This window comes from Melospiza melodia, chromosome 7, assembly GCF_035770615.1.
Source record: "Melospiza melodia melodia isolate bMelMel2 chromosome 7, bMelMel2.pri, whole genome shotgun sequence".
Lineage (NCBI taxonomy): Eukaryota > Metazoa > Chordata > Aves > Passeriformes > Passerellidae > Melospiza > Melospiza melodia.
The window spans coordinates 9,077,764-9,100,343 of NC_086200.1; the positions used below are offsets into that span (position 1 = coordinate 9,077,764).

Genomic DNA, 22,580 nt, shown 5'->3' on the forward strand with positions numbered 1-22,580 from the left:
CCCCATTCTTTTAATCTTGGTCAGCCAGATTTTTTCAGACATCTGTTTATATCTCCTTATAATATATTGGCTGGAGCAGCAGCACCAGGCAGCAGCTCCCTCGCAGGGGCTCTGCTGGTATTTATAAACCAAAGCGCTTTCTCTCGTGTGCTTTATGTTATCAGCTAAACCTGTCCACTTAAATTATTGCCTTGTAACCAAATCACAACTATCTGTTACTCTGCTCTGTGCACGTTTCCCAGGCTCTATACCAATATCAAGCTTTGCAGAGGCTAAAAACAAGATTATAAATTAATAAACAAATGGAAAACAGGACATGCTTCCACCAGGCTCACAAATGAGGGAGGATCAGGCACGTTGTGCACCGCATTAGTAAAAGCAGAGGGTTGCTGGTGGAATATGCAGCACGCAGTGATAACCAAAGAACCCCATCTCTCTTCTTCTAGAGCAACCAAATGATCAGCTGTGTTTCCTCACTAAAGGAGAAAGGTCTCATCCTGGGCTCCTTTCCAGCACATCATTCTACATTCCACAGGTGGGTTTGTGTTCCAGCATGGGGACAGGGCTGAGCCCCAACTCACTGCACAGCTACAGGCTGGCAAGTTGTACATCACACACTGACCTGCAAACCTCCCACCAAGGTTGTGCAGTAACTCACTGCACTCCTGAGAGTGGCTTCCCATCCCATCCCATCCCATCCCATCCCATCCCATCCCATCCCATCCCATCCCATCCCATCCCATCCCATCCCATCCCATCCCATCCCATCCCATCCCATCCCATCCCATCCCATCCCCACCCCTTGGACAAAGCTGACAGCCACTGACTGCCCATCAAGAGGAGCCCAAGAGGGACAGGAGACTCTCCCCCTGCAGCAGCACCCTGTCCCCTTGGCACAGGAATGTCCCCTGGGAAGGCTAGAGCAAGCGGAACAAAGGTGATCCAGCTCACTGAGGCAGATTCCTGGCTTGTCCCCAAGTGAGCATCCTTGTTTGCCATTGTAAGAGAATTCAAAAATCTATCAAGGGTTTGAAAACAAGCCCCAGTTATGAGTCAGTAAGTGGCCCTGCAGCTCTCAAAAATTACCACGGCGTGTGAGCAAGCCTCAGATAACATCTCCCTTCCTTTACTCTTTGTTTCTCACCACACAGGGAGTGAGGGAAAAGCGACTTTCTTTCTAGTACAGGCAACAAATTGGAATCAATATGTGAATGTTCCAGCAAACCACACCAGCAGTGCTGCAGTACTGAAATAATCACACTGCCACAGCATCCATAATAAGTTATCTGAGGGCGCCACACCTTCTCCCTTAATAAAATATTTATTAAAAACTACCAGGAAACAAATCCCAGCGAGCAGCAGAGCTCCCCACAGCTGCGTCCCCAGCTCCAGGAGCCACCAGTGCCAGGGCTGGGGACCTGGCTGAGGCTGGGGCATCCCGTGCTGGTGGCACATGGGGACACTGTGCCTGACTCCAGCTGTGCCTGGGTGGATGGGATGTCCCACACCAGTGTGGTCAGAGGAAAACAGAGGAGCCAGACCCAGTCTGGGGGCTCAGCTCACACCCTGACCCCAGACTCTGGTTAGAGCTGCTGAGCAAGGAAGCAGCAAAGCCTGCCTCCATTTTTCTTTCCTTTCTTTCCTACAAAGGCAAGTCTACCACTCTCCAGATTGTTTGTTACTTCAAAACAAAACATTTTTACACGCAAAAGGAAGACATGTAACAGACACAGGTAAGAATGAGATGGATTACTGATGAGAAGAAGAGGCCCAGAGCCTGAATCTCATTTTATTTCTTTCTGTCCCTTCTTCACTCAGCCTTTTGCATTAGTTCACTGTCTGGCATTTACTGCTCCTCCCAGTTAAGTGCCACTAGAAAATGTCATTAATATGCTCTATGTCACCTCCTCCTGATAGCTGGTGGGGAGGTTTCACAGCACCAGGCCTGGAAGCTCCCCCAGCAGCTGCCCCTGCACCCCCAGCATTCCCCACCTCAGGCAGGGAGGAAGCTCAGACACCTGTGTGCACATCCCAAGTACAAACTCCTGTGACAAACTCCTCTTCCTGGGGAAGAAGTGCTTTACAAATGCACTCTCTGGGCAGCTCCTCCTCCCACAGTACTGCTGGGGAGCCAGAGCTGCCTGCTGAGTGCAGCATCTCCTCAGAGCAGCACCAGCCTGGGCACTGCCTCTCCACTGCTCAGGTAACCAGGGACAGCAGGGGCTCTGCAGGGGATGGGATGCAGGAGGAACCCCTGGGGTGATGCACCATGCCCAGTGCCATGGTGCCACCTCTCCCAGGCGCTGCCCAGCTCGGGCTAGAGGAGCTGGGCTGCCTCTGCCTGCGAGTGACCAGCCCTGGTGCTGCCAGCCTGGTTTCAGCACTGTTCTGTCTGATCATTGCCCAGAGGGCTGACAAGGACAGAAATGTCCTTCTCTTCCTGGGATTGCAGAGGAAACCCTCAGAGAGGAGTTCTGTCCTTACAGCATGAGCAAACAATTGGCACTGCTGCTTCCTTCTGCCTCCCAGGGCACCCCGATGGAGCAACACAGGGGTTTGGATGGTGGGTGCTGCTGCCTATTTCCCAATAAGCATCTCCTTGGAAAAGCTGCTTGGGTGAACATTCAGGGAGAGCAGCCAAGTCCACACACCACACTCACCATGGCTAGTTCAGCCACGAGAGGCAGAAGGGCCTTTTGTATGACAAATTCCAGCAAAGGTTTATTCCAGCACGCCAAAGGGGAATCAGAGACAAAAGAGCTGGCCATGTGGTGTGCACAGGGTTAATTAGGGGTCAGTGGCCAATGGTCCAAAGGCACTGGGGTGGCACAAAGGGCAGGGCAAAGGGCACTGCCCTACAGGGGAGACGCAGAGCCAGCACCAGGGATACCACAACCAATGAGGGAACAGGGAAAGGAGAAACTACCAGAGTTTGGGACATATGGGAAAGGAAATGGGGTGGTTCATAGTGTTGTGCAAGGCTCCATGGGGAAGTTTTCTCTTGCAGCCTAGGTGGAGACCCTATAGCATAATTTAGGGCAAGGCCCTGGGGATTGCCCTGAGGGATTCAAAGGATTCCACACCCAGACATACAGGGAGCAGGCAGGGCCTGATCCCCAAACCACAGACCTTGCAGAGGCTCCTCCAGAAAGGCCTGAATGGGATGAATTGTTGAGAGACTGAATGAAGAGTTCAAAGCACCTGAATAAAACCAAGGAAATCTCATGTAAGAACTTCAGTTGGCTAGTTTATCTGACAAACCTTTCTGTGACATTCCAAGCTATGTTAATAAACATCCTGGAAATCAACCTGTCAGAATGGTGATGTCTAAGTATGACATCTTCTCCAGCATCTGATTTTGTTCTGTGCTGCACTGGAGCAGGGACAGAAGCCATCTGAAATGCTTTCAACCTTGCCAAGGGTGAATCTGTCCCCTGTCCAACATCCAGCACAGCTGCTGGCAGCAAAGGCATTCCTGAGAAAGCCCCAAAGCCACCCTGTTCTGGTACATCCCAACAGCAGGTGTGCTCCTGCCCAGGCTCCTCACAGGTCCCAAAGCAGCAGCTCTGCTTTCTGCTTGAACTCCACTTGAACAGGGGCAGGGAACGAATTATGGAGTGGTTTGGTTGGAAGGGACCTTAAAGATCATCCAGTTCCAGCCCTCCTGCCACAGTGATGCCACCCCAAAAGGGCTGATCCCATTGCAGTTTCTCATTTAGCAAGAGACAAGTGACCCACTGGTGCTTGCTGTGCTGCTGCTCTCCCATGGCTGATGCCACAGAGCTCACTGGTGGACTCAGGGTGTTAAGGGCTCCTCACACCAGGATTACAGGGAGACAACCTCCACAGTAACCCCTGGAAGAACTTTCTTGCACCCAGTGATTTTAATGCCAACCTTGCTGCAGTAACCACATCTTTAAGCACCATCCATCAGGCCTTCAGCTCAAACACTTGTTTGGCTGAAAAGGGTTTTAGAGCCACTCTTTTGTCACAGTGCTGAGAGGTCTTCTCTGTAATTCGTTCCCCTCAGCAAATAGAATGAAAACATTTTTAAAATGATGCCAGAATCCAATCCCTCCTCCCGTGATTCAATCCACAGCTAGCAGAGAACAAAGCCTCACAAGGAAGGGGCTCTCCACTAAGTAACCCTTGATAAGAGATGTGAAAGCACCATTCCATTTGGACACTGGGCTGGACGGCGCTCACAACTGGCCCTTTTCCCTGAGCCAGGGCTCTCCTGTGGCACTGGGATTTATGTTCTCCCAGCTGATCAGTGGGTGCTGAGTGCTCTGAACGCTGCTATTCAAACAGAGGCACTCTGTGGGGGAGGCTGGGCTGGGCTCTCCTCACACCGCCTGCCAAATCCACTTGGCTTCTCCTGCAGCTCCTGCAGCAAGGGGGAAGGAGGGGCAGGCGAGCCCCTGGGACAGGCAGGGCCGTGGGGACAGGCAGGGCCTGGTAGTGCCAGAGCAGGTCCCTGTGACTGCCACCCACCCTCAATGGCAGCCAAGGTGACGATGATGATGGTGGTGGCACACCAGGGGGCCCAGCCTCATGCCCAGAGCTGAGCCTGCTGAACACACACCAAACCTCATCCCTCACGTGCAGGGGAGCCACACGGACAGGAGGGGTGTCTGTCACACACAGGGCACAGCGTGGCCCTCCCATGATGTGCCTGGGCCCCCTGGGAAGTCTGGAAGTGATGGAATTGAAGGTGGAAGCCAGCGAGGAGCCTGGGGAGGAGGGATCTCAGGGAAGGAGGGGTGACAGGAGGGCTCCAGGGGGAAATACAGGGCCTCTGATGGAGGCACTGCTGCAGCATCTGCTGATGTACCTGCTGCTGCTGCTGCTGCTGCTCCTGCAGGAGGGAAATGCTTCCTGTGGCAAAGAGCTCCTCCAACAAGTGCTCCATTCTCCACCTCCTTCCTCGGAGGGCTGCTCTGCCTTGCAGTGCAACAGCAGCAAACACACCAGGAAAAAATAACCACAGGGCAGGAAGAAGAAGGGGTACCCTTTTGTAGAGTGAGGTCAACATGTTTTCACTTTTCCAGCAAACCCTTGTCCCCAGTTTCAAGGCAGGCACTGCAGTGAGTTAGGGTGCAGCAGGAGCCATGTGCTGAGGATTTAATACCAGGCATTTGATTTAGTTTTTCTTCTGATACTGGGCTTGAAGTCTGTGAACTGCAGCAGTTTAGAGAGTTTAATCCCACAAAGGTGCAAGCAGAAGAAAGAGAGAGACCAAAGGTATCCAGCCACACTGATATCTCATCTCTCAAATGGCACACCAGGCTGCAGAGACACTGCAGTGACCTTGGTCTCACCATGTCCCCAAGTCAACATCCATGAGAAGCTTACTTACAAAAGCCAGTTTTAATCCCTTTCCAAATCATTACATTATTTATCCCCAAGCCAATGCTACAATCCTTTAATAATTGTCATTCCTCAGGTCTATTTGTTACTCCAGAAAGACCATCTGGGATGCTGAAGGCTTGGCTATGTTCAGAGAAGATCAATGCAGGATGTAGGCAGAGAAGAACAAGGCAGCTGACCAGGAGAACCTGACAAAAGGAACTGAGGATGATTTTAATTTTGTGGAATTTTAAGCATCTAATACCTTTTGAGAGAGGCTTCTTTACTATGATGGAGGTTAGCACCTCCAGAACATCATCAACCATCGTGTCTCCCACATGTGTCACTCTCAGAGAGCCTCTCCTCCTCTCTCAGCGACTCAGGAGAGGGCCACCAAAGAACCTGGCAATGTGGAGGCACAGAAAGGACACAATAGGGGGGAAATATCCATCAGGACCAACAACAGTGTGAGAACCAGGAGGTTTAAAACAGCCCTGGTTAATCTGTTGTTGGAAACATGGAGTTAAAGGCTAAAAGGGCTCAACTTGAGGAGGGCAAAAGAGCAAAACAGGAAACTATTTTCCAGGGGAGGGCTAGGAAGCTCAAGAAGGGGATTCATGACCAGGCCTCAGCACTCTCTCTTCCTGTCCTCAGGGTCTGAGTCTGTAACTCAGCGCTGAAATTGCAAGGATGAGACACGCACGACACAAACTCCCTTCTCCCAGCTCCAACTCCGAGTGGGAGTGTTTCAGGACACGCTGTGCCTCTGTCAGGGTGTGCGGCTGACTGCCTTGGATCCCCTCTCTGCTCGATGGGTGTCAGCTGCCTCCCCTCAACCAGGCCCCAGCCCCGTCCCAGCAGTGCTGCCCCCTGTGAGAGTCTTTCCGAAAATCCTTCATTTTTGCCTCACAATTGTCATGAAGAGAAAAGACCACTGAAAGGTTAAAAACTGTTGAGCCAGTTGGGAAAGAAAGTCTTACGCTTATTCAGTGTGTTCACAGGGGGTGTTTGCAGAACATGCCATGCTGAACTCGAAGGGGCATGCTGCCCTTTCTGACCAATGGATCTGGACATTCTCCAAACCTCCTGACCTGGCTGGTCTGAGCTCTGGGGTGGTCCCCCCCCCAAGAGAAGACCCCTCTTGCCTGCCTTCAACCACCATGACAGACAAACAGAGATGAGAATCCCCTCATCAAGGAACCAAGACAAGACAAGAAACCCCCTGGCACCCCCCTGGCACCCCCTGGCATCCTCCTGGCACCCCCCTGGCACCCTCCTGGCACCCCCTTGGCACCCCCTTCCAGAGACTGGGACTTAACAACCCTCCCAGCTCGGGGAAGGTGTGCACGAAGCAGGGAATACTGTCCAGAATAAACGTACCTGCGAGCATTCGGCCATGAAAACAATAGAAATAAACACCCCTTCTCCTGTTCCTATTCTTTTCCCCTCCATGGAAACCTAATTTCAGCCACCCTCCCCCCAACGAAAAACGGTATATTTTTGGGGTGAAATCCGACCGTCCTTTGAGATCTCCCTGAGACGTGCACCAGTGAGCTTCAACGGCTGAACCCCTGAATGACAATGACACATTTCGGTAGCTATACCCTACCTGACACTTCTTTCCTCCCTCTTCCCTTGTCTTACCCTTTTCTTCCCCAGATTCCCTAACCAACGCATATTCAGCTGTGGTTATTTCAATAAAATTGCATTTTGTTGATTTGTTACTGTAAACCCCCTGTGTCTTGTTGGTTATTTTGCACCAAAAAATCATCCGTCACCCGTTCATTCGGGCAGACCTCGACACCCCCGAGCCCAGAGCCTCCCCGGGGCCGAGGGCTCCGCAGGGCTTGGCCAGCACTGCCCAGTCCAGCTCGGGAGGTGCTGCTCCCACCCCTGGCTGCCAGACCAGATGGATGGGCAGAGCTGCCTGCCAGCCCTGCTGCCAAGGCAGAGTGAGAAAAAATTTGGATAATAAAAGCTGGAATAAGGAGATGCCTTGGAGAGGGCGCTGGAATATCGCTTTGCCAAGCTTCAATTTAAAGCCTTGTTTCTATAGCTAACGCAGTCGTAAGGGACATTAGGCTAATTTCTGTCAAGAGAACTTGTCAACACTGCAGTATTTAAGATAGACACTAAAGATGTGTTTTATCTCACAGATAGATCACTGGGAAAGGAAGGAGCTGTGTCACACTTGGTTCACAGGAAAATAAATTGATGTTCTCCCTGGGCCTAATTCGTGGATGCTGTTTTATAACACCACATGCACGAGCAGCCTCCCATTTTATCAGTGTGCAGCTGAGATTGGTGCCAAATCCACTAGAAAGTGGAGTTAGATACAGGAACCCACAGGGACATGCTTCAAATGGGCACCCAAGGACACAGAGCTGGGCATTTTCCAACCACAGAGTATCTGAAACATTGGGCCATGTCCTGAAGGGTCAGGTCCTTCTACTGATGGTGCTCACCAGCTGCGCCATAGTTGGTAGGGGGGCTTTCAGGGCCAAGGGGAGAAAACTGGGGATAGAAGAAAAGAACTGTCTTGGCTTCCTCAGGACCAGCAGCAGGAACTCACCTGGCCTGGTTTTTAGAGATGCTCCATTGTGAGTCAATAGAAAGCAAAGAAAAGAGAGGCTGTACCCTGAAGCTTCAGGAGAAGTGTTGCAAGCTCCTGCTCCCATCATACCCCACTCTGAGGAACTAAAACATTCCCAGGAGTCCGAGTATATTAAGGCTGGCATGGCTCCACATGTCCCACGTGCCAGCCTTGGAGCTGGGTTTGAGACATGCCCAAGATAATGCTGGTGCCACGGCACAAAGTCTTGTCCCAGACTTGCAGCTTCTGCAGTGGAAAGTTGAAAATGCCCTTTTATTTGCAGTTGTTACACGGAAATAACAGCCATGCAACCTTGTCCCAGCCTTGGAACAGAAATCAGCTTGCAGAGGAAGCCTGAGGGAGCGCGACCCTGAGCTGCAGGCTCGAGGGCAGGAGGGTGGCTCTGCTCTGCCATGGATTCTGCCCTTGCAGAAGAACTAAATCACTACATCAGCCAGAAATGTCCCTCGGGAAGGAAATCCTCTCAAAGACAAATCAATAACTCAGTGTAATTTTAGTATGCAGCCAGGAGAATTTACATTGCCAGGAAGGCTGAGAGCTCTGCCACAGTGACAGAGGCAACAGCATCATCAAACAGGCCTGCAGCAGACCCTGCACAGAGCACGGGCTCTGGGTGTTCACTGCCAAGCCACGAGGCTGGGCTCTGCATTTTGGGACCCCACAGACCCAAATCACAGGGACAGCAGCAGGGATGTGGTCCAGCCAAACTCCCTTGGGACAAACCCACCTTTCCCTTTTCTCCTCTGCGGCAGCAAGGCTGCAGTCATGGCAGTGCTGGCAAACACTCCAGATCCTGCAGGGTGAGACACACAAAGCTCAGCTAAACCAGGCTCAGGAGCAGAGGGGGAGTGCTCCAGCCACAGCCCCCATCCCTGGCCAGGGGTTCCCACCAGCCAAGCCACCCACGAAACAGCACAACAAGGATGTGCTGCAGCCCCCAGTGATTAATGAGACTGCAATTTACATAATTATATTAATGCTAAGTACACTTGGAGCAGTAAGTTCAAGGGAAGTGATGACACTGTAGAGGACAGTTCAACACTGAGCAGTAACTCCAGCAGAAAGGGAGAAAAAAAAAGCCCCTAATTATTCAGTAGCTCTTCTCCCAGATTCTCAGGGTCAGCTTGGAGGAGAAGGTGGCCTGAATTATATTTTCATTTCCAGAACATCAACAGAATTGCTAAGTGAGTTCCAGCGGCAGTGTCAGAGCCTGCCCATTGTTATGGGTGCCAGCCCTGTCCCCTCCCTGGCTCGGCAGGGCCAGGCAGGGCTGGGCTGCCGTGTCCCTGCCAGTGCTGCCACCACTGAGCCCTGCTATCCTGGGGACACAGAACCAGCTCCTGTGCCAGTGCCTGTCCTGGTCCCCAGCACGGACAGACAAACTGCAACAACCAATTCCTCAGGAGCCAGGTGTAGCCTCCAGGTCTGAAGGTGCAGGAGCCTGTCCAGGATAAGCCTGAGGAGCAAACAGCCCAGTCCAGCCAGCAGACGTTTGTGCACAGCCAGCCCTCTCCAGAGTGCCTGTTGGCACAGTCACAGCCCCTGGCAGATGTGGAGCCTGTGCCAGGGCATGCAGAGCTGGGAAGGACTGTGCCCACACACACACAGAGCTCTTCCCCTGTACACCCACCTGGAGCCATGGACGCATTTTGGAGCACCCGTGCTGGCCACAGTCCTGTCACTCCTCACAGGTTCCTCTGGTGCCAACAAGCTCTCACACAGATTGTGCCATCAGTGCTGATGTGCTCCAAGAGCCTCAGTCTGCAAATCCAGCTTTACAGCAGTTACCAATGCACACTGGGCTTCTGCATTGCTTCATTGAGACTTGAACCTTTACAGGGGCCTGGAGTGCCAGGACACAGGGAATGGCTTCCACTGCCAGAGGGCAGGGATGGATGGCATATTGGGAATCAGGAATTGTTCCCTGGGAGGGTTGGCAGGCCCTGGCACAGGGTGCCCAGAGCAGCTGGGGCTGCCCCTGGATCCCTGGCAGTGCCCAGGGCCAGGCTGGACACTGGGGCTTGGAGCAGCCTGGGATGGTGGAAGGTGTCCCTGCCATGGCAGGGGATTGGAATTGGATGAGTTCAAGGCTCCCTTCCAACCCAAACCATTCTGGGATCCAATGACTCTGCACCTCTGAAATGCTGAGATCTGCCTGCAGAGCTGCCCCAAGGGCCAAGGTCAGTGCTGGAAGCTAAAGGTGCATTATGACCACCCCACACAAAGCCAGGACAATGACTTGTTTTGCTCCTACAACACATAACACGAAGCTGCCTGAAAAGCCAGGGCAGAAGAACTCTGCAAAGATTACACAAAAGAGGAGACCCCACAAGCCTCATGTGACCCCTGTGTCTGATTGAAAACCAAACTGATTTAAATGAGAAGTCACAAGATTGGTGTCTCAGGATTGCACTCAGAGCTCTCCTGGTGCCTTCCACGCTCAGCAGCCGCATCCAGCAACAGGGAACATGCAGAAGGCAACTCAGTGATGATTAGGAAGACACATATGAAGTTATCCACCACAGAACAACCTGTGTGCACCTACATGTCCTGCAGTACAATCAGAAATCAATAACAAGATGCAGAAACCCTCAACCACTCAGTAAAATATGAAGAACAATTGTAATATTGATTTTAAAAGCACCACTGTAAAGACAGTTGAGAAGAAGCCTGAGAAAGCAAAGCAAAATGCCTGAATTGAAACTTTTTTTTTTCCCTCAGAAAGACATTAATAATGGATTTTAAATGCAAGAAGAAAAACTGAAACCCACACCAGATTGTCCTGGTAATAACAGCTTTCTGCAAAGCACAGCTATTAATGTAACAGGGACGTCCATCAATCAAGCACACAGAAAGTACTTTGAGAGCTAAAAAATGAGCATGCAAACATCTGCATTTGGCAACTTAAATTTTGCCTTTAAGCATAAGGAACATAATAAATTATCAGGAGGTTGGGCTTGAACTTGTTTTCCTCCATCCTGCACCTAAAATGCTGAGGATAAGGATGAAGGTACACAAACATGCTGCTGCTGAGATTTGTCATGACAAAAAGTGGGCGAAAGGAGCACAATTTCATTTGTGTTTTCATTTGAGAACACTGGTGCAAGAGGACACCAAGCAGGGGTGTAGCATCTCCCTGTGTGCAGTTCAGGGAGCTCCTGTGAACCCTTTTCCACCTCCAGCATCCTCAGCACATCCAAGACTGCTGGGGTGGTCCCACAGTGGAGTGACAAATGTGCCAGTGTGCTCCAACATGCCCATGGCTCCCTCCTCGCCCAGCTCCTTCCCTGCTCCCCGTGGAGCTGTGGTGATTTTGGCAGCTCCTCAGTCCCTCAGTGTTCTCTTCAACCATCACATCACACCTGGGGTCCATCCACGCAGCCAAGCACTGCCTGGGGTGTCCCAGCAATCCCAGAAAAGCTGGATTGGCACGAGGGGAATGGCTGCAGAAAGCAGCTGGGGTGTCCCCACGCCTCCAGTGTCTCCCCCCTTGTAAAATACAGCAGGTCAGAGCAAGTGCTGGAGATAATGAACACAATTTATGGATTCCAGCACAGGAGGCTGCAGGCATGGCTGCAACCAAGTCTTAATAAATTCTGAGGAGTGACACCATAAAATGGCATTTTGTAAGGCTGTATTTATTGTCTCCCCATGCTTCCGTCTCCAAGGTGCCACGTTACACTTAATAACAGTTTTCTCCCCAGCTGCCAGTGCTGCAAACCCTGACAGGCTAATGGCTGGGCCAGCCCTCCCCAAACACACACATCTCACCCAGTACACAGCTTCCATGGCAGGAACAGGCAAAAAGGATTAAACCAGTGCTGCCCAGCTGCTGCCCAGCCTGTCCCCTCCGTGCTGGCTCTGCAGGGCTCCCTGCCATGCAGCGGGACAGGAGTTCTGTCCCTGGAAGTGATGCAGAGGAGGAGCAGCTGCTGTTGGGTGGTACCTGCATGCCCAGTGTCCTGCTGGGACAGGAGCATCCCTGCCCTGCCCTGCTGGGAACACCAAGGCCCTGCCAGCAGAGCAGCCCTACCTGAAACTGCTGCCTGCTGACATAGCAAGCTCTGGGCAAGGCACCAGCACAGCCCTGGGGGGAACCATGGGGAACCAGGGATCCTTATGGAGAACCAGAGATCCTCATGGAAGACCATGGAGAGCCAGAGATCCTCGTGGAAAACCATGGAGAACCAGAGATCCTCAAGGAGAACCATAGAAAACCAGAGGACCCCTGGTTCCTGGTGCCAGAAGGGCAGGAAACCTCCCCATTCAGCATTCCCACCTCCCCTACCACTGCAGTGTGCACTTCCATGGTTCCATATTTAGCTTTTGGGCCACGCATACCGTTTTTCTGGAGCATAATCTCCACTGAGTTTCTTGTTCTCTCTGCTGGTGTAGTGTTCTAAGCCTGCAAGAAAATCACTTTGAGCTTCAGGCAGTACCGTAGGTGTGGATGAACACTTGACAAGTATAAAGATGCTGCTGTTCCATCCCTGCCTGTATCACCTGCACTGCAGAAGGCACAAAAAAAATCATGTGAACCATCTTTAGTTCTCTTCAGAATACAAAAAGGTAACAAAAATGCCCAAACTCACATATATCAGTTTATCAAGTACAGCAAGCCGTACAAACAGGAGTGCAGGTGTGTTTGGCACTCGCAGTGGATGGAGCTGAGTGTGAACATCTCCTCACCCAGTGTCCCCCCCTCTGGCCTCCATGTCCCTCCCCTCTTTCCAGCTGACAGCCACCAGCTCTCCTCAGCAGCCTGGCTCTGCTCCTCCTCCAGGACAAGTCCTTTCCCCTTCAGAAAGCAAACCAAAGGTTTAGAGAGGTTTAGAGAGCATCTGAAGAGATCAGTGTGTGGAAGGATGATGAAACAGGAGTCAAGTGAAAGCCCCTTGGCTTCTCTTCCAGCAAAGGCTTTGCCCTCATGGGCCCCCTTCCCTGCAGCCTGTGGCTCCTGGCTCCAGCCCTCTGGACCCGCAGCTCCCCAGCAGCTCAGACATTTCCTGCTGCCTCTTTTCAGAGGAGCCCTTTCTGTGCTTGCCCTGCTCAGACTGCAGCTATGTTAGTGGGGCAGCAGTCAGCACCACCACCAGGGCTTGCAGCCCTCTGTGAAGCCCCCGTGAGATTTTCTGTCTCAAAAAAGGCACTGCCAGACAGTCCCAGATAGCTGAGCCTGGAAACACCTCTGGGATCAACCCCTGCTCCAGCAGTGTCCCCTCCAGCCCTAGGGCTGTGCTCAGGTGGGTCTGGGATGTCCCAGGACTCCATCACCTCTCTTGTGGAGATGGCCTGCTCCAGCCACCCTGCAGTAACCATTTTTCTGTGTTTAAGCAGTGTTTTCTGTATGTTTTGCTGCTGGGATGGCAGCACAGCCAGTGGGGCAGCAGCCACTCATCCAGCATTTCCTCAGACAGTCTATAAATACCTGCACTCCACCTGTAAAACCCATCACCATGTGCACCCCCCTTACAGCTCCAGCTAATCCAGATACAGCCAGGGATAACAATTTTTTTGTGTATTATCTGGTGAAGAACAGACAGATAACTGTAATTAGTAGCACCCTGGTTAGGTGAAATGATAGTGTAATTAATGAAGATCAGGTAGGCTTTGTTTCAGATAAGGAAAGCAGCAGATTCTATCAAAATGTAAATGCAGCTCAAAATCCAGCCTCAGTGATCACTTAGAAGTGCTTTTAGAAACACCACCAGCCTGAGATGCAGAGGTTTTGCTTGGGCTGACTGACACATCCTGAAAATAAACCCTGGTCCAGGGCTAACATGTAAGTTGTTGATTAGATCTATTTATTCACACCCCGCAGTGATGGGGGAGACTTGCAGCTCCCTGCTCCTCCTCTGGCTTTGCAGGATCACTGGTACATTCCTGTTATTGCTGCTTGCAAGGACTCTGCAACCCCTGGAGCTCTCCAGCAGCGGAACAGCAGCAATTCCAAGTGACAGGCTGCACACATCAATTCTGTATTCACATAACATCCTGTTGCAAGTGAATGACCCAAGCAAAACTTCCTGCAGTCTGAAGGATCAGGCAGAAAAATCAGGAGAGAGGAGCCTGAGTCTTTTCAATCAGAAATGTTGTCCCTCATTAGAATTTCCAACACCACCACCCTTACTCCTTCCAAAATGTAAACACATAATAAAAAATTAAACGTTAATCTGGCATGGAAGAGTTCTTTCAATAAATGGGAATTAGCTGTACAAAACATCAGGACAGACCCAAGGAGATTACATTTCCTTCCCCAGCTTTTGCTGGTAAAGCAGGGCTGGAAAAACAGAGCCATATTTATTTTTTAGCTAGGAAGCTTCCTCAGGATGCCAAAGGAAGCAGCTTCAGTAAAGCAGAGCCATTTATCTCAGTGTGCGTTCAAGTAAAAACAAATGCAAAACTAGCTTCTAGACCTCAAGGAGCATCAAATACCTTTTTAATTTATGTCCCAAATTCCCTGCAGATTCTGAAATGAACAGAGGGCAGGGTTCAGAGAAAATGCCTCGCTCAGTCAAGACAGCTGGATGGATATTCTGAGTTTTCCTCAGAGGAGAAGGTGCTTTTGCACCAGAATGGAGCAGGCACAGCACACGGCTCTGGAAGGATCTGTGGAAAAAGCAGACCTGTTGCATGTGTGACCCTATAAATAAATGTGTGGAAAACTGAATAACTTAGGAAAGAAAAAGGAGAAAAAAAAAAGAAACTGGAGCCCCATCTGAGCAAGAGGACAATTTGCAGGCAAGAGCTGTGAAGGAGCAAGTGAAATATTCCTCACAGGAGCCATCTGACTGTGCTGACTGCTGAAAACCCTCTGGCCTTGTCCCTGCCCACCCAGAATCAGCTCTGTGGAAGTTTCAGTAAGTCAGGCCTTAACCCATGGGGGAAACTGCAGGGAGGAAGGGCCTGAGCAAGACCATGGAAAACACTCCCTAATTATGGAAAAAGATAATGCTGCAAAACTATAGTTAAGGGATGTATATGATGCAGACTGAACAGCAAGGAAAAACCAGGGATTAGCCCCTAGAGCCAAGTTCTTTTGTAACAACTGCCACACACATCCCAAGGCCCAAATCCAGCATCTCCTGGAGCATATGGCCACAAGTATCCTGGGAAAAGGGCTCAGAAATGGTCATCCTGGCCACAGGCTCAGACACCTGTGCTCCAGCAAACCTTCAGTCAGGGCAGGGTCTGGGTACAGAGACAGCAATGCCAAAGGGACAGATGTGGAAGGAGGTGGAAAGATGGTGCAACCCCTCAGGGCTGGGGCTGCCTCCTTCACCACCAGCAAATGACAGCAAACACAGGAGAGTGGGCTGAACACACAATGTCTGCAAGATATCTATAGAACAGGGCCGAATTTATGACATTACAGAATAAAGTTGACAAATTTAGGACAAAAAAATCTCTGCAGGAATGCCTGACCCCAGAGCTGCCAGCCTCTCCCAGAGCGTGTGGTCAGTCACATCCTGCAGCAAAAACCAAACACTGCAGTGCCTGCAGTGCCTGTCCCACACAAGATCACACATTTGAAGCCTGAGGCAGTTGCTGTGATTATGTTTGATCAAACCTTCATAACTGTTTCAGTAACCCTGGGACCCAAGTCCCATGTTTTGAAAGCATATTCCCCCAGGAATTTCCCATTTCCCAAGGAAAATGTTGGAGCTTTGGGCCTGCTGTGGCTTGCTGGCTTTGGAAAGAGGAGAGATGCTAGCCAGACTGGAAATTCAAGATAACCAAGGCTGGAGGCACTGCCAAAACATTTCAGAGGAGGGAAAACATTTTTTTTCCAAAGCACTGTTACAAGCTTGAAATAATTGTGCAGACTGTTAGATAAAGAGAGAGATAAAAATAGGTCTGTTATTAAATACCTCTTCTTTAATGAGGTTCATCCTTCTAAACAGCCACTCGAAGGTTATTGGAGCTATTGCAGCAAATCCAGCCTACTTGCACATAAAAACCAGAGCAAGGTATTCCTCATCACCCAGCACACATTTGAGCACCTCTCAGCAGCTCACAGGCTCACGGCATACCCAGCTTGGCAGGGAGGAGATAAAAGCAAGGAATGAGAGATGTCTTCCCTGGGAAACAGTCTCTCTTCCTTCAAAGCACTTTTCCCCCACCAAACAATGTACATTTAACCATGGGAATGGCTCCCACTGCTGATGTCTGCTGCTATTACACCACCAGCAGCCTGAGCATCATTAAAGTGAAGTTTGAAATTATTCTGAAAGCTGCAGCTTAACCTCCTCCTGTTGCACTAAAACCACTGCTTGACTCTCAGCACCTCATCCCCTGGTTTATGGCCACTCCTGACCACCTGGAATACCCTGCAGGGCTCAGAATTCCACAAACCACTAGCAGGAGTCATGGCTTGGCTCATGGAAACACAGCCCTGCACCCTTGTTTTGGCAGTGCCCACAGCCTAGCCCATGGCTCTGTGTTACAGAAGCTCAGATTTTATTCTGGCTGCTCGGAAGCACAGTTAGTTTTTGGCAGAAGGAGCATCCCTGCCAAAGTCTTTTGTAACCAGTTTGAAACCAGAACATCATGGCCAGCAAGGGACAGGACTGACCTGACACACCAAAAACCCACCCCAAGCCCACTCTGCTCCTAAACCTGAGCAAGCATTGTAGGGCTTTTCCTCACCACACCAGTGCTGCCAGGACACTGCCACTTCTGCAAATGACAGAAGTTTTACCTGCATTTGGGGGGCAAAAGCTGGCTCCCAATTAATGGAATTGGGGGTCCCAATTCTGTACAGAAATGCTGAAACCAAGCCGCAGGGCAGGACATTTGTGCTGTGATTCCCTGCCCAGAGCTGGCATCCTTCAAACACATCCTCCTGCTGGAGCAGGGGGCTGGGAACCCCTGTCTGCTCACTGTCCCAGCATCTCCTGAGCCCCAGTCCTGTCCTCTCACCAACAGCTGGAGGGAAACATCACCATCCCTCTTACCCAGACCAGGACCAGGGCATGGAGGGTGTGCTTGGTGAGCCCCATCTGCCTGGCACTGCCCCACACGCCGGGCAGGAGCAGCACCTGGAGCTTCAGCCCTGGCACTTCTGCCAAGGACTTGGAATTAGGCACAAGTGTGGACACTGTGCTGCCTGTGATGTGAGGATGAGGGGCAAAGGGAAGCTCACAAGGGTAGGAAGCTGAGAGAGGAGCCCATGAAGGCAGCTGGCAATAAAAAGGACAGGCAGGAGATAAATTAAGGAGATGGAAAGCCTCCTATGCTAGAAATCAGATTGAAAACAAGTAGAGGGAGAACTACCAGGGACCATAACTCAGCTTCCAAGCACTGAACATTTGCTCTCAAGTCAGCCTGGCCTTTCCTACCTGCTGGAATCATCCTCCAGCTCTCCTGTTGCTGGCCAGACAAGATTATAACAACTCCAGAGTCGAGATTCCTCCCATCTGCACATCACTAACAAGTCGTTTTATAAAGAAACGTGGAGAAGAAGCATTTCATCTAGTATAGATGAGGTTTTTAAAATTCCATTTGCCTTCCCTCTGTATGCAAAACCGTGCTGATCTGATGAGGCTTCTATTTCCTGGATTAGACATGTCAAACTTTGCAAAAACGAGCATACCCTGGTGGTTTCACTCTGTATTTCACAGCCCTCTCTTGACTGTGCTGCCATAAATATTTCAGAGACCTGCCCACCACTGTCTCAGTTAGGTCTGGGTCAGTGAGAAGCCAATGGTTTGGACAGTGATGAATTCAGCAGAGCAATTAGCAAGAGTTGTTGCAGCTTAGGACATCCCAGCGAGCAGCAGGAGCAGACAAGGTGTGAGGGGACCCTCAGCAGCAGCCAGGTCACCCCCACGGGCTGTGGCACAGGCCTGGCACAGATCATGCTGCCTCCTGCCTCCCCTGCCTCAGGAACCTCCTGTCAGCCAAATCAGTGCTGCCTCATTTGGCCACTGGAATCCCCTGGAGGACAGACTGGCAGTGAAACTGGGCCGAGGTACTGCCCATCCTCAGCCCTGTCCTTGCACAACAAGCCCTTCAAAGCAGCCCTGAAAACGCCTCCCTGCCGTGGCTGCCTGCAGAACTGGGCTCCCACAGGTGTAAAACCTTGTTTGAGCAGCAAATGAGACGGGAGAAGATCTGTGACAAGCAGGAGCAGCAAAGGCAGCCTGAGGATCCTTGGGAGCTGCAGCCATGGATATTTAAATGCCAAGCAATGTATCACTGGCTCCCTGTTGAACATGAGATGGTTTCATCTTTGCAGAAGCAGCACCAACAGCATGCTCACATCAGCTTCACTCTGGCAGCCTGACCAGCAGCAGCAGCTGTGGCTCCTTGGTTTTTAACTGGGAAATCATTGGGCACTGCAGAAAATTACTCTGGGCAGCACAAACAGTGGGGAGTCACTGCAGGTTCAGCTCTACAAGGCAGAGCTTTAACCACAGCTGAAGGTGCAGGCCAGCTGAGCTCCCTGCTCTGCCCTGAGACATCCATCCAAAGCCCAGAGAGATCCACGCTGCACCATGCCAGTCACAGTGCCAGGCTCTGCTCCCATCCCTCCAGTCTGCAGGGAGCTGCTCTGCAGCAAAGGCAGCCTCTGTGCCCCACTGCCACCTCTCTGCAGAGCAATCTGTAAATATTTTGATATTTGAGCAGTGGAGGTTCTCACTTGTCCATCTGGATTGGAAACTGGACTCATTAACTCCCAACTGTCAGCTGGAAAAGCTGCCAGAGGGTTTCTGCCACATTAGGGAGCAGCAAAGGACTGCTGCCACGGGGATGGGCAGAGCAGAGCCTTGTGCAGCCCCAGCTCTCCACTTATCACTGCTGGGGGGCGATTAATGCCCTTTTCCTTTCCCAATTAAACCCCTGCCTCTAATATCCTTGCTCTGAATCTTCACAGCAAACTCTCCCCAGAGGCGCCACTGCTGCGTGGAAAATTTCCCACCACTGCTGGGTGGAAAATCTGCTGCTCAGTGATACAACTAGATGGCCAGAGAAATCCAAATTCCAATCATCATTAGGAATGCTGAACAAAATTTTGGGAAATTTGGTGCCCAAATAACAAAAGTAAAATATGTTCCAGCTCCCAAGGGTACTGTCACATGGAGAAAGTGTATTCTGAAAGAAAAAAGACTGCAGAGGAAGCACAACTTCAAACAAACTCTGTTACCTGACCATGAGGAGTCAGAGCAGGGGTGTGAACCTTCATTCAGAGGAAACAGCAATCCCACTCACTAAACCCCAAAAAACCTCCAGGTTCCTGTGGACTCCAACCATGGACAGAAGGAAAAGCCCCACAGATGATGCCCAAAAGTCTAAGAGCAGAGGTGCTGGAAGCCTCTCTGGGGCACACATCTCCCTTCAGTTTGAGCCTGCACCTGGTGCATTATTTAGTGCCAAGTGAGAAAGAAGCAATGCCTAACCAAGTGTTAAAGGGCTTTGGGAAGTTTCACCAACCTTTCCAGAGCTGTCAGCTCCGGCTGCCTGGCAGAAGAGACAACTGATCTTGCTTCCAGACTACAGGCAGCACAGCTCTTAGGGCAACTGTCTCTCTGTGTTTGCATCCAGCCACCTCCAGCAGCTTGAAGTGTGCTCATAGCGCAAGGAAGCACTTGATCAAAATCCAGCTCACACTGTAGACAGCGAGGAACCACCGCCCAAAGCATTACAGACACAACAACAATCGAATTTGGGGAGGGATTTGACAGGTTACAGGTTGATGACACTGCTGCAGTCCCGGTGGAAATGTGGATTGATGCAATTAGCAACAGGGAACTGGAAACTCAGCAGAGGAAAACTGGGAACACATCTATAAAAGATGAGCTGCTGCACCATTGTAGAGAAGCACAAAATCCTGCGTGAGCTCAGAACAGGAACAAGTTGAAAGAGGAGTGAGATAGGGGAAACGCAGCTCCAAGCTCCCTCCCAGTGCTCAGAACTGTAGATCCAAATTCTAAATTCAAACACTTGAATTTGCTTCCCCCAGAGAGACTGGCCTAGTTTGCCACAGGCATACAACGGGAGAGGGAGTGGGGGTGTCCTGGAGACATGGGCAGCAGCAGGCAAACCCTGAGCCCAGCCAGGCTCTGCTCAGCTGCCAGTGAGTGCAGCCACATGGAAAACATGGCAAGATGCAGAACCAGTGGGATGGACACTCTGCCGAGTTGCGTGGCTCTGCTGCAGCACCAAAAGGTGAATCCCTGTGCAGCCACAGCAGCAGCTGTGCCAGTCAGCTCCCTGCCAGCCAGAGCTGTGCTCACACTGGGAAAATGTGGCCAGAGGCTACAGGGATGGGCTCATGCTGGCAGGAGGGCCCCAGCCTTGGCTAACACGTGCTGAAGGTGTCAGTGCCAGTCCTCACAGGGATTTCACTGCAGAAGAACCCCAGGAGACAGAAACCCAGGCTGGCAGCAGGAGACCAAGGCCGGCTCCTCTTTGTGCCACGTTCCCAGTGCTGGGGTCTGTAGCAGTCAGAACATGAGGCAGGACACCATTTAAGTCTTTACAAGAGTAACCAAAATTACTCTCCTCTGTGAATACTGACAAGCTCCCCACTTCTACAAGCCCTTCACTGCATGTGCCCAACATGGAATAACTACAAAAATGAAGCGGAATAAGGCACCCGAGCAGTGGAGAAGGTGCTCGTGAACAAACCCTGCAATGAGGTTTCTAATGATTGTACATACATGTTCTGCTCCAGCAAAGCTGGTGGGGATCTGCCAGGCTGAATAATGAGCAGGGACACCACACGCCTTCCATACATAATGGTACAGAAATGGAATATAAGTATATACTGCAGCTCTGTGGAACGCAGGGGCTTTTTTAGCCATTTACGTTATACAAAGATTTACATTTGGAAAAGTCATTCTGCTATATCTGGCAGAAATTTCAAGACAAACGGAACCCATACTTATTCTTTCAATGATAATACTGAGCACAGGATAAAGCTCTTAAATTCAGAGCACATTATAAAAATTAATTACTACTTAGTTCACCCTTGTGAGGTGGGAAGGTATTACACCTGCATATACATGAGGACACCAAAGCACAAGTGGATTAAACAGCTTGTTCAGGATCCCAGAGACAGGCTAATTGTTGAAATATGTATGCACATGTGCATCTGTGTGTGTTTGAATGGGTTTGGCCCCTCCAGAGCCTTCTCAGCACACAGAGGCCAAGCTGCTCTGCTGGGCTCCTCTCACCACAGAGTCCCAGGCATGTCTAATGAAAGACACCAACCCAAAGAAAGGGAAGAGATTTTTTGTGGTTGCACAGATGGAAATAAAAGCTAGCTTTCAAACAGGCGAGGAACAGAAAAGCCATTGTTAAAAAGCTGTGCAGTGCTCCAGTGACAGCTCCTAATCAGCTTGCCACTGAGCAGCGTCACACCAGAGCACAGCAGACCTGGGAATCCACGTGCCAACAAACGTTATAAAACCTGGCCCTTGACAAATGAAGAGAGAAAGGGCTGTGGAGCCAGTGACAGAGACAGCCCCCCACCCACAGGGGGCTGGCAGCCCACTCCTCCTGCTCCAGTGACCTGAAAGCCCTGGAGCAACCTCTCCCCTCCTTGGACGCTTTGCTCACCACCTCCAGTCCCTGCACTGGGTCACGAGTCCTCCTCTCTGTGTGAGCACCAGCAAAAGCACACATTGTCATGGGAACAAACAGCTCTTGGAGCGTCTGCAAGGCTCCTGTCAGTGCCGGCAGGTGGGTTCCAGAGGCATGCTATAATTAGCAGTTACCTGGACGCAGGGTTTGCTACTGATCCGTGGGGTAAAACACTTCCAGGTCTTCAGGATCAGCGTCAGCCTCTGTCCCCAGCTCCTTCCCACTGTCATCTTTTATGTCGCTCTCTTCTATTTTTGTAAGGGCAAACTCCTTTTGGAGAGAAGAGATTCAGCTCATTAGCAATTGGATCTGGGTAATTTAGTGCTGGCTGAGAATACAAAATTTTTTCCCTCACCAGCAGATTTTTTTTTTTTTTGACATCTGAGATTCTTTCCACATGGTTAAATTTAGATTTAAAGTATATTAAAGGTTAAACATGCATAACTAGCATGACATTTGTGCTGAACAAAGCAACGCAGCTTATTTCCTATTCCAGAGCAGGTTGCAGGTTTCAAACCAGCTCTCACAGAGCCTTACCTGTATTTCCTCCTGTCAGAGGCAGGAGCCCTGGCTATTATTAGGGCTATATAACATTGTAAGACCCCATTTTCCCTTGCCTAAAAATATGTCAAACTTTTAACTTTTTCAGCTGAAATTTTCCACACAAGTGGAATGCCTCAAGGCTTGTTGGTTGGTTTGGGGTTTGGTGCGTTTTTTTCGGTTTTGTTGGGTTGTTTTTATTTTTTCTTTTTCTTAAATGCACTTATTTCAGGCTTGGAGAAGATTTCAGCTAAAATAGTTCAGCTGTTTCCAAAATAGGACACGGGAAAAAACACACTGAGCTGCCCACATGATACAAATGTGAGGATCCTCTTCTCCACCCTCTTCCAGTGTTCTCCAAGGCTTTTAAAACAATGAGGCAGGGATTTAATCACCACCTCCATGGCAAGCGCAAAACGAGGCTGGCAGAGGTGTGGGAGAGCAGCCAGCACGAGCGGCTCGATGTTACACCAAGGGAAGAACAGCA

At 50.6% G+C, this 22,580-nt stretch overlaps 1 long non-coding RNA gene across 1 annotated transcript in view; it reads right to left on the minus strand.

Annotated features, from left to right (window-relative positions):
* Positions 1–22,580, minus strand: part of LOC134420488 (uncharacterized) — a 28,538-nt gene that overhangs the window by 4,445 nt on the left and 1,513 nt on the right. The window contains exon 2 of the long non-coding RNA XR_010028365.1: positions 21,688–21,823. This is a non-coding gene — a long non-coding RNA (uncharacterized LOC134420488). The remainder of the gene's footprint in view (positions 1–21,687; positions 21,824–22,580) is intronic.